Consider the following 19,911-nt stretch of genomic DNA (forward strand, 5'->3'; position numbering starts at 1 on the left):
TGAATGTTTGAATCAGACCACACAAACATATTGAGAATCATTCATGACACGTTGTATAAGATGACAGAGCAGAGCACTAATCTACTGTGAACCATGCAGCACATGTAAACTATATTTATATAATTTGCACTTTAATCTCAACTCAACTTTATTTATTAAGCATTTAAAACAACAGAGTTGACCAAAGTACTTCACAATAATACAGTTTAAAGCATAACATTTCAAAATGACCACATACACAAACACCAGTAATCTAAAACACAAAATACAAACACTCCAAAACTGTGTCCTACATTTCATTTGTCAGACTCAAAGGCCAGTGGAAAAGATGAGATTTCAGACGTGACAAACGTGTTGCAAACTGTTTATCCGGAAAGTGAAGATTCATGCAAAAAATACATCATAATAAAAGCACGTTTCAAAATATAAGCTAGAGCCCTGAAATTGAAGAAACTGTGACAGAAATATATTACAAATGTATAGTAAAATGTAATATTCACTATAATGATAATAATAATAATAATAATGAAGCAATATAATCACAAGCAAGACTGCGGTTGAATAAAAGTTTGGCAAAAAAATGCAATGACATGTTAAAAAGTTCTATTTTCACTTGTTAAAAGATTTAAAAATGAACTGATTAGACACCATTTTGATGATGAAATTAAATTAAACTAAAACAGGGAGTTCTGGAAAATAATAATAACAAAAAGGAAAACATGATTTGGTAAAGAATAAAACAGATTTCAGTAGGGCACTACTTAAAATCACTTAAGCAGTGCATCCTTGATTGAGAAACACGAAGGAAACATGGATTACTTTTAATTTATTATTTACATTGAAAAGTAACTTTTTAAATAGGCTAAACAGATGTGCTCAATAGCACATTGTCATATTAGCATATTTATGCTGTGGTACCGAAATTGGTATCGAGAACCATGTAATTTCACTGGTATCGGTACTGACTACTGACATTTTGGTACCGTGACAACACTAGACAAAACACAAAGAAAAGTACTTTTACAGTCCAGAAATGAGACATGTAACAGGTGTTTTATGAGGATGACATGAAGTAGACTGTTTAAAATGTCATCTTCACCCTTCAGCTAAACAGTTCTCATTATAATAATAATAGCCAGTATTTTTCTTCTTTTTATATCAAATGCAATTATCATGTTGAATTAATGTTTACGTTTTAAAACACTACATAGCCTAGTTGTTAATACTTACATTTTGGATACTGAGCAGCTCATAAATTCCAGCCACGTGTATAACCGGGGTTTAACAAAGCTTATTACATTTCATCCAGCGCTTCATCTCTAAAAGCGATCACATAATCACATAAGCTCTTCTGTGCTCAGACCATCCAGTTTATTGGGCATGCTCAATATAATTGCGCTCGCTCATCTCATAGTGCTCCGTTAAAAGGCTGTGTTCGCTCTGTGTAATTTTTGTACTCTTTCGCTTGTTGTCTGCTTGCAGTAACATTATAAGTGCAGCACTGGCCTGACCGGGCAAGTGACATTTCTAGCAACTGGCCTGAATTTGTATTTCACACTGGCCCCAGGCCATCAGGCAGCCATTATTGTCAAGCCATTATATTTAAGCAGTATCTCATGCAAGTGTTGTTGTACTAAATAAATGTTCATCAATGCTTTCATTAAAGCTGTGATGCTTTGCTGTGCAGCACTGTAGCCTACTTGAAAAAAACAAACAAACAAAAAACTCCAATGTTGTCTTGGAATGCGCTGTGAGGATTAGCAGGCACTTCATTTGATAAAAATAATGCAATGGCATAGGGGTGGGTAAAAATATCGATTTTCCGATGCATTGCAATCTTCATTTGAATGATCTTGATATCCATTCTTAAATCCAAAGATAAATCTTATACTCTATGCACAACCCTCTACAATGAGAGGAAATCACTCCCATTTGCAACCAAATTTCTTGCTATGCGACTAAAGTGAATATATTTGGCAACTGGCTAATAAATGTTCAGATTTCACTTACCAGTAATTGTGTATAGTGGTGGAGTATTCAACAGCGAGATCCTTTCACTGCGTATTGAGAGTAAAAGATCTTCCATGTAATGCATTTCCAAAGTAGTGGTCGACCGATATATCGGCGAGGCCGGTAAATCGTCTGATATTCTGACTTTTTTTAAAAAGTCCGTTTGGCTGATTCTTTTCTTGAGGGTGCCGAAAATCGCCTGCTTGCATGTGAAGTGACTGAGACATGTAAATGACCAGTCACAGTTCATTTTGTTGTTACGTGCCATCGTGTTACTACAATAATAGACTGGTGTGCAACACAGTCTAATTCAAACGGTCCACATATCAGAGCCGCAGCAGGTGCTTTTGAGCTCAAAATGTTAAAGTGCTCGCCTGTTTCATTCTCCCTCTCTCCTCAACAATTCTCTGTAACTTTTAACTGTCTTGTCTAATGAGAAAAAGGCAAATATCAACAAAACTAACACATATACCATCTGCAAATATGCGCATATCTCATTTAAACAGATGTAATAAACCAACCTCACACAACTTCAGCAGATCCAGTGTCCTGTGGAGCGTTCATAAATCTTCCTCTGAAGCACGTATTCTAACAGTCTCTCCTCAACAGTTCCTTGTCACTTTTCTAATGATAAAAGGCAAATAGCAATAAAACTTCTATTATATACACCATCTGCAAATATGCAGATATTTCGTTTAAAAAGATGTCATTCACAAACCTTACAAAAATCCAGCATTTTCTTCTCGTCGAGTGCTCATCTAATATCTTCCTCTGAAGCGCGCATTCTATCAGCCAGAATCAAAAACTTCAGGATCAGGATCAAAAGTTCCTCTGATTCACAAATCATGACGGTCAGTCAATGTCAATCCAAGCAGAAGATCCAGGCCATTTAAACTGTCTGGGAATTGTTGCTCGCGCTGGATCCGCACGAGCGCATGAGTGCAACTTCAAGGCCGTGTCCGAAACCAGGAAAATGCTGCCGCTGGAGGCTGTATACGGAGGTATGATGAAAATAAGGTGCTTTTCAACTGTTTGGAGACCAGTTTCCTTAAGAGTTCTATTCATTCAAAACAGCTGTCAGTTAAGCCATTAACTGATTAGGCAACAAGGTAGCAAGTCAGCTGCCTATGTCTTCAGATGCAGCCCAAGGTAAAAGCTCTTCACATGTGCTATAAATAAATGTCTTATTTACTATGCACTGTATATACAATTGGTCTGATTTGATATTTTTTGAGAAAATGTGATTGCTAACGTGGACAAGCCATCCATGGTTGCTGGACTACTGTGCACTGTTATTTCCTTCTTTCTTATATTATTAAAAATTTCTTCATGTGCAAATAAATTACTAAGATTTGATGACTAAACAGAAATCTGAAGAAACTGCTATCTACCATTTAAAATACAATATTACTTTTTAGTTTTGTGTGAAATTGAGTAAATAAAGTGCTAAATAATTATTTTTTTTTTTAGCAATTTTATGTTTGTTATTTACTATATTAAATTGTGTGATATATCGGCATTGTATCAGCCTATTGGCCACACTGCCCTCTGGATATCGCATCGGCCATTATAAAATCCATATCGGTCGACCACTAGTCCAAAGACGAGATCCCATTTGTCATTGAATAATGTCTTATAATACCCTTTCTGTGCTCTACAGTCAATGGTTGATCAAAAACAATAAAAAATTAAAGCTGCAAGCAGCAATGAACGGGCCCTCGCACTGTGGTGCTGTGCCAGGGGAACAGCATTCAATTTTTGTAGCACTTTTTATGTTATAATGTACTTCATTTTTCAGGTCATATATTTGTATGTAATTCTGAGAGGACAGGAGAGTTAAGGAGGTAAAGGCTTTTTATTTCACAAAAATTAAGACATATGTCTTTTTAACAATAAACTTTAAAAACCAAGCTTGCCAAATACCTCAAAACATGTGAATATGCACAAAAAGGAATGATGACATTTAATGCATTGCCATGGCAACAGTATTTAAGATATCAAGAATCCCTTCGGAATTTTAAATCTGCAATGTCTTGACATTTTTCTACATTTTTTTGAAGCAATTCAGGCTAACATAATAGGGATTTTTCAAAGTCTGTTAAAAGTGACACTTTCTTCTGTCAGTTGGTGGAGCTACAACCGTGACCCACAAGCCACATCAATGTGATCAGCCTGCAAGGACAAACATTTGACTCAATTTTGATGTTTTTAATTTTCTGCATGCAGAAGATATGAGACATTTCCTTATTCCATGTGCGCATTTTTTTAATTTTTTTTATTTAATACATGGATTTGTTAATAGAAAATTTAAAAAAAAGTGACCAAAATGATGAAAAACTAACAAAAATAATAATAATAATAATAATAATAATAATAATATATTATATATAATTAATAAAATGTATATTTTCATAATGAACCTAGTTAGAAGGTCCCCTGTATAATTAATAGCATTAGCTGGGTGGGACTTCTTTCATATATAAGCAAAAGGGACATTTGATCTGAAATATACCCATATGAATTGATTTCGAAACAAAATCTCAAATCGAATCGAATTGAGAGCTTGTGAATCGGAATCGAATTGGCAAATCTGTAACAATACCCAGCCCTAAAATGCTATGTTAAAAAGTAATTGTTCTGTTTTAATTTGATTTAAGTTCTATTAATTTATTTGTTTAGACAGTTTATGCTAAAATTTAATTAAACACGGAATTCAGAAAAAATACAAACAGATTTTGAGAAAAAAATCTAATGGAATTTGGGATTTCATAAGGCCCTTTACAACCAATTTCAACTAGGGGATGGGATTTTGCACAAATCCAAACAGAGCTGTGTAGTCAGATAAACGAATTACAGAACAAATTAAAAATGGACTGTCATGCACCCGGCTCACTCCATCCAACACTGAGTAGAATGATTCTCGTTTTCAAGCCTGTGCAAAGATTCTGTCAATCATTCACTCTTGGCTGTAGCAACATTATGCTTGTGGAAGAAAATGGAGGCATTGCTTGCATACTTTTGCCAGTTTTAAAGAATCACAATGAATCATCATCATCTCTATATTATAAAATAACTAGCATTTACATTCCAAAAAGAAGGGTATAATTCAAAGCATATGTTATGCAACACCTCATCATTGTGAAATTCATCACTCAATGCACCTAAAAATGAAGAGGAGCTTAAAGTCATTTCCACACTAATTCACTGGAGATAAGGACACAAAAGTGATCCTACAGTTCCATAGGAACAAATAGAGGACAAACAGCTCTGGAAAAGATCTTGTCAAGATCTCTAGAATAGTGTTCTCAAACAACAAAAGACTGTTTATTGAACTCCAAGTGAACCTATTAAAGTGCATTCTAATTCCAACTATGCCCATGGGCTATATACTGTGACCCAAACTCAGTGTTTCCAATATATGCATTCAGGAGTGGTGCTGCACTCATTTTTTTTTTTTTAAGGTGATAGGTTAACACGAAATATGTACATATGAACAAAAAGTATAGCAGAATCAGAATGAAGGCAATTAATAGGCTTATATAATGCCTAGCATTATACATTCCAAACATAAAAATATATCGTTAAATATTACAGGGGATTTGAGAATATAATATCATAATATCTTATACAATCTTTGGATTTTTTGTTATTTAACATTCTTAAAGATTGCAGAAAATATTAAAATTCTACAATAAACAGCCGGAGAGCGGGGGATGATTGTGCATATTTTTGCTTATGAATGTAAAATTTAGCCAACAGAATAAAAAAGGTTAACAATAAATTTTAGACATTTGTCATCTTTATTTTCATAAAATACAATTATGTCTTTTAAAGTAAAGCAGCAATTAACATTTACCAGTTCAGTCCAAAAAACATTAACAAGCTTGCATTCAAAAACAAATGCGTCAAAGATTCGTTATCGTTCTTACAGAATGTACGCAAGTCAATGTCAGTGTATCCTGCAATCAAAGATTTGACTGGGTAGATGGCATGTAGAATTTTAAAATGCACTTCCTTTATTTTTAATACAATACTTAAAAGGGTTTAACCAAGCACTCTTCATATTAATATTGTCAAATAAAGAATTCCAAAAAAATAAAAAATTCCTCTGTGAGATAATTTTGTTTTTGAAAAATGGTTTGAATGTTTGTTGTTAAATTTTTTACCAGTAAATTCAATGCCGTCTAGTATTAATTTCGGAGTAATAACTATTGGTGGATTAGAGCAAAGATGACTTTAATTTGAACAAGGGCTAAAGGAATTGCCTTAATGACCAAATTAAATTCCTTAAAATGTACAGAGAAATTGTGAGTAAACATATGTTGCTCATATGTTAGTAGATCCCCATTTTTATCAAACATGTTCAATAGGTGAATTATGTCTCTGTTATACCAATTAAGTAAAAATAAAGATTTATTTGCAATAGTTATATTAGAATTATTAAGCAAAGAGGTGTGAGGAGTGTAATGGGTGTAGCAAATCTTCCAAGGTAATTTGAGATTAACACAACATTTTCAAGAATTTTAAAAGATGCTATATGGGATATGGTTCCAATTGGAATGAGGAGCAAGTAGAAATCTTAAGCCAATTTATTTTGAAAGTGTTATTTACAAAGTACCCTTTTTTTTTTAGTCTCTGAGATTTATTATTCCAAATAAAAGAATAAATATTATAATATATTTACAAACAGAGTCTTTAACGTATTAAGATAAAGAAGGATAAACAAATCAGGATAAGCCCTCCACTTTTGATAAAAGGACACAAGTTCTACCTTCTCAGCGTAGTCCAAAAGGTCAAGCACCAGCCTAATATTGTTAGTTATATAACAACCTTCTAAAAAAAACCCCTGATTGATATTCATTAAATCGCATTATTTAAACCTTTCCTTAATCTGATACTGACGCAATTAGTTTATAGTCAATAGTTAGAAGAGAGATCGGCCTCCAATATTTTTTTTTATTTTTTATCAAAAGCGGGTCTTTATCTGGTTTGGCAATTAATGAAATAACACCTTTTTTCATAGTAACTGTCATTTCCCCACAATTAATACATTCATTATACATGTGATACAGGGGCTTTTCAATCTCTTCCTTAAAATATAAATACAATTCTATGGTCAACCTGTCTATACCTGGTGCTTTTCCTTTTTTCATTAAAAAAAAAGGGCTTATTAAATTTCTCAAAAATCCGATATTGGTCGGGCTCTAGATTTAATTATATAAATATATAGTCTGCATGTGCTGTGCTTCAAAATGTATATAGTGATCTGCTCTTTATTATTCTCTCTCACACACACACACACACACACACACACACACACACACACACACACACACGTTAGCAGCTGTTACACACATTCACTTACTGTTGAAGCACGCAGCTCATCCAAACCATATAACTAAATCTTTTGTCTTTTAAGTCTCATGTGGTTTAAGCATCACAACTAAGACATTTCAACAATTTTAATTTGATTAACTGTACATTTAAATATTCACTTATTCACTTAATATTCCGGCCATGTTCTCCGCATCATGGAAATCATAGGGCCATAGGATTAGTTTCAATGAATGTGCTTACATGCACAACAATATGGTGATATTAAGAATCAGCTCACTCTAAAAACCACACAAAGCAAGAAAACCTCATTTATGTGAGATTTGAAATAATTATGTTTTTCACCAATTTTGAAGCCGAAGCATAAGCAGAGGTGTACATTAAATAAGCCACCAGAATGCCAGCGAAGCTCGGGGTTATGTGCAAAAATCAACATGTGCTGATGCTTTTTTTTGATTAAGACCTTTACCTCATTTAAGAACTCTTTTAACTGATCAGTTTAACTGATCAGTTTATTAGGCATAATTGGTATAAGATTGTGCATAAGCACTCAATGGCTTAAGCACATGAGTTGAAATATTTGTAAATATCAAGTGGAATGATGATTGTTACTATGATTTATTTTCTTGAATGATGATCTCGTCTGTCTTGCACTTCAGTACGTCCATTTTTGTCATATAATCATGTGGAGATTGGATTAGTTTAATAAATGAACAGAGCTCTACTTAACCTGTTGTGGCGTGTTGCTGTGAATCCGGACACAACGTGTTGACCTTGTTCTCACTCTACTCACAAATATCCTGCTGTTGGTATTTAGTCTATATGCCACACTGGCACACCAGAATGTCACAAGACAACTCTTCAAGGTAGGCATAGAGGGATACACCGTTTCACTTCTGCATTTGCTGTAAAAGAGGTTAGCATGGGGTCACAACTGCAGCAAGTTTGGCAGTCCTGCTGCAGGCCAGTTGGTGCATGAGAGAATGCGAGACGTAGAGAGAGAGAGAGGCGTGGCTCATTAGACTTGCACAGATTTGAATCAGCAGCTTAACATAATCAAATCATTCAGCTGTGTTTTCTGTCTGAAGGTGGAGCCTCGCTCTAGTCTGATTTTGAGATGGAGAGCAGAGATTTACTGCCAAGTAACACATGGTGAAATCCAGCCTGTATTTACCAACACTCATGAATTGCCTAGCAACACCAGCAAAAATACCACAGTAGGAAAGAATGGAAAAAAAAAAGGTAGAACTGAGAAGAAGTAAATTTGGCCTTTTAAGTACAAAACATACCGGGTCGACGCTGAGGCAAAGTATAGCTCTCTGATGTCTGTTACTGAATCACCAAAAGCTTAATTGCAGCCAAAAAAAAGGAGTTAAGAGAAAATGTAGACACTAGTTCTATTTTAAATGGACAGGGCTATTACAAATCTCTAAATCAGGGGGTTTCTCCCTTTACGGACCCAGGGACCCCTATTACGAAAAGCTAGATCTTCTTCACCAACCTTTATAACAAAATTCATTAAGAACATTGCTGTAACTAACATACATTATCACATTGTACAGGGCATAAACAGTTAATTTTCATTCAAATATATGGAGACGTCAAAGAATTTTCTTGAAAAAAATGTGTTTTATATTCTATTTGGACCCCTGGTAGAAAAGCCCATCTAAAACAACTTAAATGTCACTGCTGTAGGTGTGTGCAAAAACAACCTTCCAGTGAATCATTTGTGAGTGTTTCGGTTTGCTTATACTGTAACCAAAACCTTAAAGCTCAAAGATTAGTGCAAAGATTATGCAAAAGCATAGTCTGCATACAGTCGAAGGACAGCTGACCTCATCGCTCAAAGATCCACGTTCTGACTAGCACAAATCACGACAAGCTGCATCATCCGAGAAGACAACAGCTGTCTTGACACTTTCATGAGTCATAAGAACGCAGCCTAGACCACCCAACAGCCATTAAGACAGTTACATAACTCCATAAAAGCAGCCATTTACACAAATCATGTTCATGTTGTAATTCACCACATAATCTCACCATAATTACTGGCTGAAAGGCTCAACATTGTTGCCAGTGCATATGTTGAGGAATCATATTTAGCAAGACCCTGACTGGAATGAAAATGCCCCATAAAATTACAACAATGGAAGAGACAGTGCTAGAGAATGAGAAAGCATAACTGTGCAAATTTAGTGCCAAGCAACACAACATCAATTCACAGCAGGATCATGACAGAACAGCATTCTGAATTGAGTCATGAAAAAAAAAAAAAAAAAAAAAAAAAAGATATGTGTGAGAAACGTCCCACAGTATAAAGACAGGGATAAAAGAATTAGTACAAAAACAGATCCACGATTATCTGACCTTTAGCCCGCAAACTTTCAAACATACAGTTGGAGTGAAAAGTGTCTTTCTGGAAAGCTTCTCCACATTTTCAACCACATACTGTATATTCTAAATTTATTATAGCTGACAACAAACTCCGAAAACTGCAGGTCAAGTAGAGTTCAGCAAAGTGTCAAAACTGTCACTAATCTGCAAATATGAGTGGAATTTATAAATCTGATTGTTTGACCTCCATCAATCAGCCTTGTTAAACTCTGCAGCTTCCCGATTTCTCCCCAGCTTCCTTTTTGTTTAGCAATTACTTTTCACAGTCTTGCTCTGACCTGATAGAACAGCTCTAGTCAAACTATCATTTCTTGTGCCAGTTAGGCCCCGTTTCCACTAGGGATGGGCATTTTGGTAATTTTGTCTACTCGAGTACTCGGACTAATTACTCGAGTACTCGTCGAGTACTTGAGGGGCAATGACATGTACAAAACTGTATATATAACATGACTGACAAACGTCTTTGGCTGCTGAATTGCGTCTTGTTGTTCCAGTGTATCGTCTATTCATTTTTATAGGATGTTATAAAATAATCTGTTACAAAATGTACAAACGATTGCATAATCAAAATAAAATGCATCATATTTTGTCATTATGCGAAGATTCGCAGCCCAAATGAAAGAATGGGTACAATGTGCGTCTGTCTGTTCTTCCTTCAGGTTACCATAGTAATCTTAATAAGTGCGCACCAGTTTTTCTTGACTGTCTGAATGGTCTATTTTCAAATTTTCAGTTTTGAAGACGGTGCATTCTGTTCCATTTAGCTGCACTCTGTCTAGCTGTTTGAAACACTCGCCTGCTGTATATGCGTTGAGTCCACTGCCACACGCGCCTGGTGTGTGTGTGTGTGTGTGTCCAAGTGTTCACTCCTGTGGGAAAGCCGCGATGCTCCGTATTGTTGCTGTTATAATTCATGAAGCATTCCATTCAACTCGGAGAGTCTGAATTCCCACCTTTCAACTGGGTAAAGTGCAATGGAACCACACTTTATGTTGGACTTCTAACTTGGAAACTGGTGCAGAAATCTTCAACTCCTATTTCGTCGAGATGCAGGTGTGTGTTACGTCACTTAGGGCAGGGAGGTTTACAGTCAGTAACAAACATTTACTTAGGTTTTAAGAGATTGAATGCCCATTGCAATGAATCTGCAACCTATGTGGGCACTAGTTCTTTCAATTAGTCAACCTCTCACTTAGACTTGGGAAACATTTAATGTTACTTGAATTGGTGCTTTTGTAGTGCATTTCTATCTTTATACTATGGAAGGCTTTGTTTTGAAAATGTTAATAAAGCATTATATTGTAAACAAATGCATTTTGACAAGAATATATAGTCAAATTTCAGCACTTTCAAAATCTGCGAATTTTCGCGATTCAATTAAAAGTTTGAATCGACTGAAAGCACTAATTACTATTATTAATTATTGTTAGTTTTCTTATTTATTAATAATAATGTATTATTATTACAGTGAATATTATATTTTACTATGTGCTTTTATTTTGACGCAAGCTTTTATTTTGACGTGTTTTTGAAAGACATTTTACTTCTCTGGATAATCAGTTCGCTACGTGGTCCAGTGTGATTATTAAAGCACAAATGCTGTGATTTAATTATATAAATATACAGTCTACATGTTCTGTGCGCTTCACAGTGGATTAGTGCTCTGCTCTGCCATCTCTCATATGACGCAAATGACTCTCAATGTCTTTGGAGTTTTCAGTGTATGAGTGGTCAGCTCCACTAATTCATTTAAAGGACACTGCTCATACAGGCTAAGACTGCAGCTTTTTGTGGAATCACGCTAGGACATATTATGATTTTTTTTTTTTTTTTTGATTGTGCATTTCAGTGTAAGAGGAGTAACAGAGCACATGCTCAAATAAGCATGTGAGCATTTGAAAGCAGTCATGTGTCAGACAGCGTGCCGGTACCGAATTGAGTCGGACCTCTGTACTACCGGTACTGCAGGAACACTGGTAGTGACATCTTTTTTATTTTAGTATCGACTTGGTACCGGAGTACTGGTACTTTTGACATCACTAACCAATCTAGTTTGTAAGTGCTGTTTAAAGTGAAAGAGACTGGCCATTTAATGGAAATTATGATGGCACTCTGATGGGAAGGAAGACACAGATAGATTCATGGTTTCAGTGCTAATACAATGAAGTTCCAGAAAAAGAAAATACATTTGTGCCAAGTCAACCATTCTTGCCTAGCCTTAATCAGGTTAATAAGCATTACAAGCCAACTTACTACCAAGAAAATCTGGACCATACACTGACCATTGTGTCCCCACTTACATTCCAAGCAACTGTACTGTAATGCCATGCAACCAGTAATGTTTCTAGCATCCTTGGTTTGTAACTGTATCCTTGTACATAATGGGAATGCAAAAAGTCTTATAACTAAATCTTTTGTCTTTTAGCATTCTTTAAGAGAAATCTTTAAGCATTTATTGATGCATGAAAACAAAACACAAATGATGGGTAATAAATGTACTAGTGAAGAGTAAATGTTCCTGAGCGCATCTACTTTGCCCAAAAATAATGTGGCCATTTTCCAAAGATGAGCCAGGCTTGTGCTCTGGGTTAGATAGATTTGGGTTGGGAATGCTACCCTAGGCACCAATGACTGACATTCCAGACAATGTCCAGAAAGCAGCTGGACAGTTTTCCCAAGGAATGTTGCAATGAGAACAATGAGACAGGGAGGCTGGTTTTACATTTTTCACCCAATAAAACTGCACAAATAATACCACACAAAAAAACAGAGCATGGAATTTAGTCGCACCAGCCAAGTTAGTAGACTGCCTACATGAACAAAAGTGGTTACAGATGGCAAAATATATTGTCCTCTAAAACAAGCTGAGGTAAAAAAAAAAATAAATAAAAAAAATAAAAACGTTTGTTGGTCTTGGATTACCAGTCACACAGTGTCAAGAAAACAAGGGACGGGGGCTTGGGTAGCTCAGCGAGTAAAGACGCTGACTACCACCCCTGGAGTCGTGAGTTCGAATCCAGGGCATGCTGAGTGACTCCAGCCAGGTCTCCTAAGCAACCAAATTGGCCCGGTTGGTAGGGAGGGTAGAGTCACATGGGTTAACCTCCTCGTGGTTGCTATAACGTGTGGTTCTCGCTCTCGGTGGAATTGGGCATTCCAAATTGGGGTGAAAAAAAAAAGGGGACAACAAAATTTTTGTTCTTAACCTGCTTTAAGCTGGATACATGTTTGCAAGGTGGGTTATCAGTATTTCCTCCAGGGTATCTGCAGGTTCGAAGGAATGAAATTTAAGACTTTAAGACTTTTTAAGGCCAAATAAAAGTAAAATTTAAGACCACTTTCGCAATTAAAAAAAAACAAAAAACACATGAATTCATTAGCTGGTAAATGCAAAACCACTGAGGCTACTTGAATGCCTCTGGACATGTTTTTCTTTATATTTTATTGTGCATTTATGTGTTAAGTTAATACAACATTAAAACTCAAAATGAAATCATTAAGAACGCATGTAGCCTAAAGTATGTAGCCTATATTGTGACCCTTCTCTTTAGTCACTTGCTTTCTAGCAAGACATAACACATTAGACCAATGCTTTGGCAACATCACCACTTATGTTAAACACGGAAGTAGTGGCAAAAACCACGCACAAAAAATAAACTTTTATTGGATTACGTTGTTGAAAAATTATTCTGAGGGCTCTCGTTGACTACTGTGGCTTCAAGATCAACAACAGAAATGATGTCCTGTCAGCTCAGCTCACAACTCAGTAGCATAAATTTATAGCGAACATGTTTAAATGTTTATTAACTCATCATTATAGTAATTGTATCGCTAAGAATATGTTTGTTTTTATGATGGTTTTGTGTCATACTTTTTTTTTAATCCTCTAATCTGTCAAATCTAACGCAACAGTCAGATGGCTTTCTGCCACCACACTGCACATGCACTGACATTTTTGTAAATAAGAGGACTGGTCTATAGACCTTATTCACAGTAGCGCCATGTTTGATTTTTAGTGGGAATGGAAACGAGGCTGTGAGGGATAGATTTACCATTTCTTCAATGGCATGCACGGTGTAAATCTGTAAAAAGCTCCAATATCCCATCTGATTTTCCACAACTCATGTTGTCTGGAGTTTTTTTTTTGTCTACTGAGTATCCTTGAAAAGATACTTTTCCAATGTTTTGTCTGTGGAACGATCCAAAAACACTTTAAACTGCAGTACAGCCCATTGAAGAGACTGTACATCTATCCTGCACAGCCTCGTTGTCATTCTCGTCATAAATTAAATACGGTGCTGCTGTGAATAAGGTCTAGCATGTGCTGAATAACATTTATATTTTTTTTCTTGGCAGATACCTTTACCAAATACTTTAACAGGTAGCTAAAAGGGCAGTTCATTTAAAAATGAAATTTCTGTCATCACTGCTCACCCTTAAATCTGAATAACTTTTTCTCTGCCATGGAACAAAAAAGGAGATGTTAAGCAGAACGTTTAGTCTCAGTCTCAATTCACTGTCACTGCATCTTTTTTCATTCAATGAAAGTGAATGGTGACTCCCTAAAATCTCCTTTTGATATCCACTGAAATAATAAAGTCATACAGGTTTGCAACAGCATGAAGGTAAGTGATGACAATTTAAATTTTTGAGTGAAATATCTAAAATAAAAACTCAGTTACCTTAAAAATGGCCGTTTAAAGTTGACAAGATGTATTGAAAATGTTAACAGATTAAATTATAAATTAACAGATTAAATTATGCTGCTGCTTTCCCCCTGATTGGTCTGAATAACTCGCAGCATCATGCAGGCTGCTCTGTCTTGTCTGTCCGTGCGCTGTCAGTGTCCTCTTTGCTCCGTGACGTTATCACTTCGTGAGAAAAGGGATGTGTGGCGTGAGAGCATGAGAACAGTGTCAATTGCGTTGGCAGCCCTAGATCTAGAGAGATGGAGATGAGAGATATAACAGGTGTAACTCTGCAGCCGAGTAGTTCTGTTAGCTTTACAATTATGGTCAAAGGTAATGTGAAATAAGGAAGTGCAACGATTTGAAAGGCGTCAAAAGACCGCTCCAATCTTGCGTGCTTGCAAACTGTAACGTTGACCGCTTTGTCGATTATAAGCAGGAGCGACGTGTTAGAGATGCAAAATAATGGCATTTGCATTTCGGATTAACGGGTTTATTAAGGTTTATACATGTGTAACATCTTAAGTTCAGTAAAAATGCACTTCCCTGCACACGGTCACACTAAAATCAAGCGTCAGCTGCTAACTGACGGATCCACGAGAGAGAGAGAGATGATTTTGACTCGCGCAGATTCTGCTGTTTTAAGCGTCTCCTCTATTCACGCCCCAAAATTTAAGACCTCAGCAAACTAAATTTAAGACTTCTTGTAATTTATTTAAGATATTTAAGACTTTTTATGGCCTTAAATTTTAAAAAGTAAAAGTATTTAAGACTTTAAGCACCCGCGGATACCCTGTTCCTCTCCACTAGTGTTGTCACGGTATCAAACTTTTGGTGGTCGGTACCGATACCAGTGAAATTTCACGGTTCTCAGTACCAATTTCAATACCACAGCAAAAATGTGATAATATGATAATGTGCTATTGAACACACCAGTTTAGTTATTTTTAATAATTATTTTTAGAATTAGAGTTTAATCATTATTATTATTATTTTCCAGAACTCCATGTTTTAAAGTCTAATTTAATTTCATCATCAAAATGATGTCTAATTCATTCTTAACTTCTAACAAGTAATATAGAACTTTTCAACATGTGATTGCATTTTTTTTTTCCAAACTTTTGTTCAACAGCAGTCTTGTGGTATATTTCTTAATTATTATTATTATTATTACAGTGAATATTACATTTTACTATACCGTTGTAATATTTGTCACAATTTCTTCCATTTCAGGCATCTAGTTTTATTCCGAATCGTGCTTTTATTATGTTGTGTGTTTTTTGCCAGAAGCTTCACTTTTTCATATAAACAATTTGCAACAGGGCCCCGTGTAAACACTGAAGACTTAAGTCACGTCTGAAATCTCATCTCTTTACAATGGCCTTTGAGTCTGACAAATGAAATGTAGGACTCAGTTTGTATCGTAATCGAATCAAATCGTGAGGCCAGTGAAGATTCACACCTCTACTACAAAACAGGGTAAGGCTCATTTAAGTTTGTGTAAATAAAAGGCAATTATATAGGCCTAACAATATTATTTTTTCATTTGGTCATTTTTTTTTATTTAAATGTTTTTTCGTTTGGTAATTTATAATAGGGAATTTTGCCAGCATTTTTTCATAAGTAAGCTAAACTTTTATAGAATTGGGCTATGTTAGTGTTCCAGAAAAGCACTGAAGTTTTTCTCCTAGTATTGTGTATTTATTTTTAATTTAAAACATCTTTGTGCATAGAAATGATATGTTTTTTTGTATTGTGGGCTAATTCCATGACTGCAGTATATTATTTTGAAAGCAACTTTAATAAATAAGCACATGGCTACTGCGATTAATTGCAAAGAGTGGCCATTCATTTGTTCTCCGTGCACGGTGCATGATACGAGATATTTGTGTTGGCACTCCTGGAAGTGTCATGAATCAGATGTCTTTGCAGCATCGGATCTATGCATGTATGCCGTTAATATCAATCCATAACAGTGCGAGTAAAGCTTCACGTACAATAAATTGGCTTTTAAGGATGTATACCTTGTAGTCATGATTAACACAGGCTAACAATTGGGGTAAATTCTGTCTTGTGACACTATAGTTTTGCGTTAATGCCAATTTTCTCAACAAAAAGCGTTTCCAAACCAGTTTTTCACGACATCTCAAGAATCGACATTGAGTTTATGCGCTAGAGTTAAACAGAAAAATATTATGTCGACACTTGTTAAATTTTAGCGATAATTTGCATTTCCATCAGCTATATTGGTAAACTTTTTGATACACTACACCTTTGTTGCAAAAAAAAAAAAACAAAACAAAAAAAAAAACCTTGAATGGAAACATAGTTAATGTCTGTGGAGTTTCCAGTGTTTGAGCGGTTGGATTTTAATATTCATTTAAAGTATGCAGCTCATCTACACTAAGATTGCAGCCTTTAGCAGTTTAATAAATCACACTAGGACATGCCAGGATTTTAATTTGATTAATTGTGCATTTCAGTGTAAAAGGAGTAACAGAGCATGCATTCAAAATAAGCCTGTAAGCATTTTAAAGCAATCATGTGTCAGTCGTAGTGTGCGCAAGTAACAGATTGAGTTGGTGCTCAGTACTGCCGAAACACTGGTATCGTTACATCTTTTTTATTTTAGTATCGACTTGGTACCGAAGTACCGGTACTTTTGACAACACTACTCTCCATATATTCAAGAGAGTGTTTGGCTACTGGCCTACATCGACGCACAAGGTCGTTAAGTGAGTAAGAGGGGAAAGCTGCCAGTCAGAATGTCGAGTCTGCCATGCAGACATGCCGGCAGCCAAGCAAGCATGCCTGACCCAGAAAAATCACATGGTCTTCTAGGCATGTCATGTTTTCAATGTGTGCACTAGCCTGTCATCAAGCCGTTTCCAGGAGTCTGGGTGTGCTGTTTTCGCTAGTCCACAAGCAAAGAGTCATGTTTTTTAGGTACCAGACTGTTAAAATGAGCACTTCAGAGGAAGATCACGTCTTTGAATTTGCCGAAGTTACAAGGTTTGTGGCATAGGCTATTGTGTATCAAAGATATTCAGGAGTTTTGATTTAGACACGGAGTGGCAAGTCAATTATTATTGATTCTTGGGCAAAATAAACTACAAAGAGGCCCTGATAGTCAATAGGCAGGCTCCAAGAGACCACGATCTTCATGGTATAAGTTAAGAAATATCAAGAGCTGAATTAATAGCCCAAGGATTAAGAAACAACCCAATAATCAAAACATTGGTGGCCTGACTCCTTGCTTATCAGGGCTGAGACAAAAGAGTTACTTAATCAAAATCATGCACTAGTGATAGGCCTGTTGCAGTTTTTAAATAACTGCCTGATCGCAGTTATTTGATCTAACTGCGGATATGAGACAAACGCGATTGAGACATTCTAATTCCAATCACATTTTAATGCCCAAATAAGCGAATATACTGAATAAATGCCATGAACGACGCGTTTGTGTGTCATTTAGTTGAACTTCGAGTCTAAGCGTCACTGAGCCGAACTGCGGACGTCAACCATTTTATGTAAAATATATGAATTTAAAAAAAAACAAGTGTAAATGTAAGATTTACCAAAACTAATGTTGACCAAAAAGAGACATATTTCAAGTATTTAGAAATATTTTGATATATAAAAATTTTCATGTCATTCATACGTTTTTAAAGTCTTAAGGAAATCATAGTTTATTCCTATTTTATTTATATATTTCAAGTTAAATGTGTAAAAATTACTTCTTAACATGTATGAAGCATACATGCAGGGAAAAAACCCACACATTAAGAAATATGACAATTTATATGACAATCATGAAAGCCCTTAGAGACAATTAATCATCAAAGCACTAAAACAGACAATTAATCGTCATAATCACAATTATTTTTTTTTTTTTTACAATTAATCGTCTGCCAAATTTCATAATCATGACAGCTCTAACTGGTGACCAACTAATAAGTGCCACAAACAAGACACTGAATGATGCATAGAACCCTGAACACAAGCTCTGAATCCAGCCACTGTCTCCTTGTGAATGGATATTACAATAGCCCAAAAAGGCTGAGATGCTTAAACAAATCAGCGTTATGCTTGCACAACTGAAGGGTGGAGGAGTTTCCCTAAATAAAAAAGAAACAAATATTTGAGAGAGATGAAAAAGGACATGATCAAACCATCAAGACGACCAAGATCTTTGGGTTTCTTTTTAACTTTTTTTTTTATTGCAGTCAAGTCTCACTTCACATCGAGTTCTGGGCAATAGGGCTGGGCGAAATGTCTTAAAAAGTGATCTCTATATTTTTCAGCCAATTGACGATATTCAATATATATCTCGATAATTATGTATGTGTTCTAAAATGGCTCGTGTGTTTTGTTTTTTTTTTTAATCAGAGGAACCATCATTTCATCCAAACAGCCATTGTAGCCGATTAAATATTTTAAAGACATTAAATAAAAATCGAATAATTCATTTTTCATTAATCACAAGGGAGAATTAAATTAAATCATTTTCATTGATATGCACTTTATAATTATATTTCATACACAATGATACATAGTAGCTTTATAAAAAGCATTATTTACCTTCAAATGTTTTTACTGTGCAAAGCTACTTCACTGACTTATTTTTGAAACCCCAGTTGAACATTGCATAATACTAAATTATTACTGTGGGACACATCAGGTTGATTATTATAATATAATGCTGAATTATCATTATTATTCTGATTATTAGATTTGTGTTACACAAAAGTAATACATTTCTGTCCTGTTTACGTCATCTTCACCTGGGGACTTTTATTTTGACACCGAAAGTGCTGCATTATTTACTTCAACTTCACAAGCTTTTATTTAGACACAGAAAGGCAACAGACCTTCTTCTCACTCTGGGTTTTGGAACACGGAAGTAAACAATTACAGGGTAAACTTAGACAGCGGTAAACGGGATTGAATGGGAGATCACAGCAAATATTATTTCAAGACTAGGGATGTGCACGGTTACCATTTTTATCATTCGGTTTACTGCAAGGTTTCATGAACGGTTAATCGTTTTTTTTTTTGTCTGGAGTCAGGAATAAAGAAAGTTTATTGTAGTGGAATTTCCTCAAACAATACTCAAACAGCAGCAAATAAAGTGCACAGTGAGCTATGAGTCTAAATACAATACTTACATCTTCAAATGATAAAATCTCACATTAAAGTCAAACAAAAATAATCAAACCGTAACTACCTGTACAGTATAGTATGTGCTCTGCCCGAGCAGGTTCACACATGCGTGGAGTCACACTGCTGTGGTTAAGTAACCTCTTCGGGGTGCTTTGATTTTTAAATGGTTTAAAATCAAATTATATTGAACTTGTCTAATTATTGTTCTAAATATGCACACCAGAGCAAATGGGGAAAAACACTCTTACCATTTATCAAGCGCTTAAACGTTGCTCGGTGAAAATCAAACTGGAATCATGTTTAATGGCGTAACAGTCACTTA

The 19,911-nt window shown here is 35.4% G+C and overlaps 1 protein-coding gene across 6 annotated transcripts in view; it reads right to left on the reverse strand.

Moving 5' to 3' along the window:
* LOC127439628 (coronin-1C-A) overlaps positions 1-19,911 on the reverse strand; it is an 80,464-nt gene that overhangs the window by 50,301 nt on the left and 10,252 nt on the right. Inside the window, exons 2-3 of one of the 6 annotated variants that reach the window (XM_051695846.1) lie at positions 2,729-2,999; positions 2,532-2,634 (exon numbers count right to left, since the gene is read on the reverse strand). The exons of the other annotated variants lie outside the window; for them this stretch is intronic. The gene's annotated coding sequence lies outside the window, so the exon portion shown is untranslated. The remainder of the gene's footprint in view (positions 1-2,531; positions 2,635-2,728; positions 3,000-19,911) is intronic. 6 annotated transcript variants of the gene reach the window in all.

The sequence above is a fragment of the Myxocyprinus asiaticus genome, chromosome 4 (assembly GCF_019703515.2).
Source record: "Myxocyprinus asiaticus isolate MX2 ecotype Aquarium Trade chromosome 4, UBuf_Myxa_2, whole genome shotgun sequence".
Classification (NCBI taxonomy): Eukaryota; Metazoa; Chordata; class Actinopteri; order Cypriniformes; family Catostomidae; genus Myxocyprinus; species Myxocyprinus asiaticus.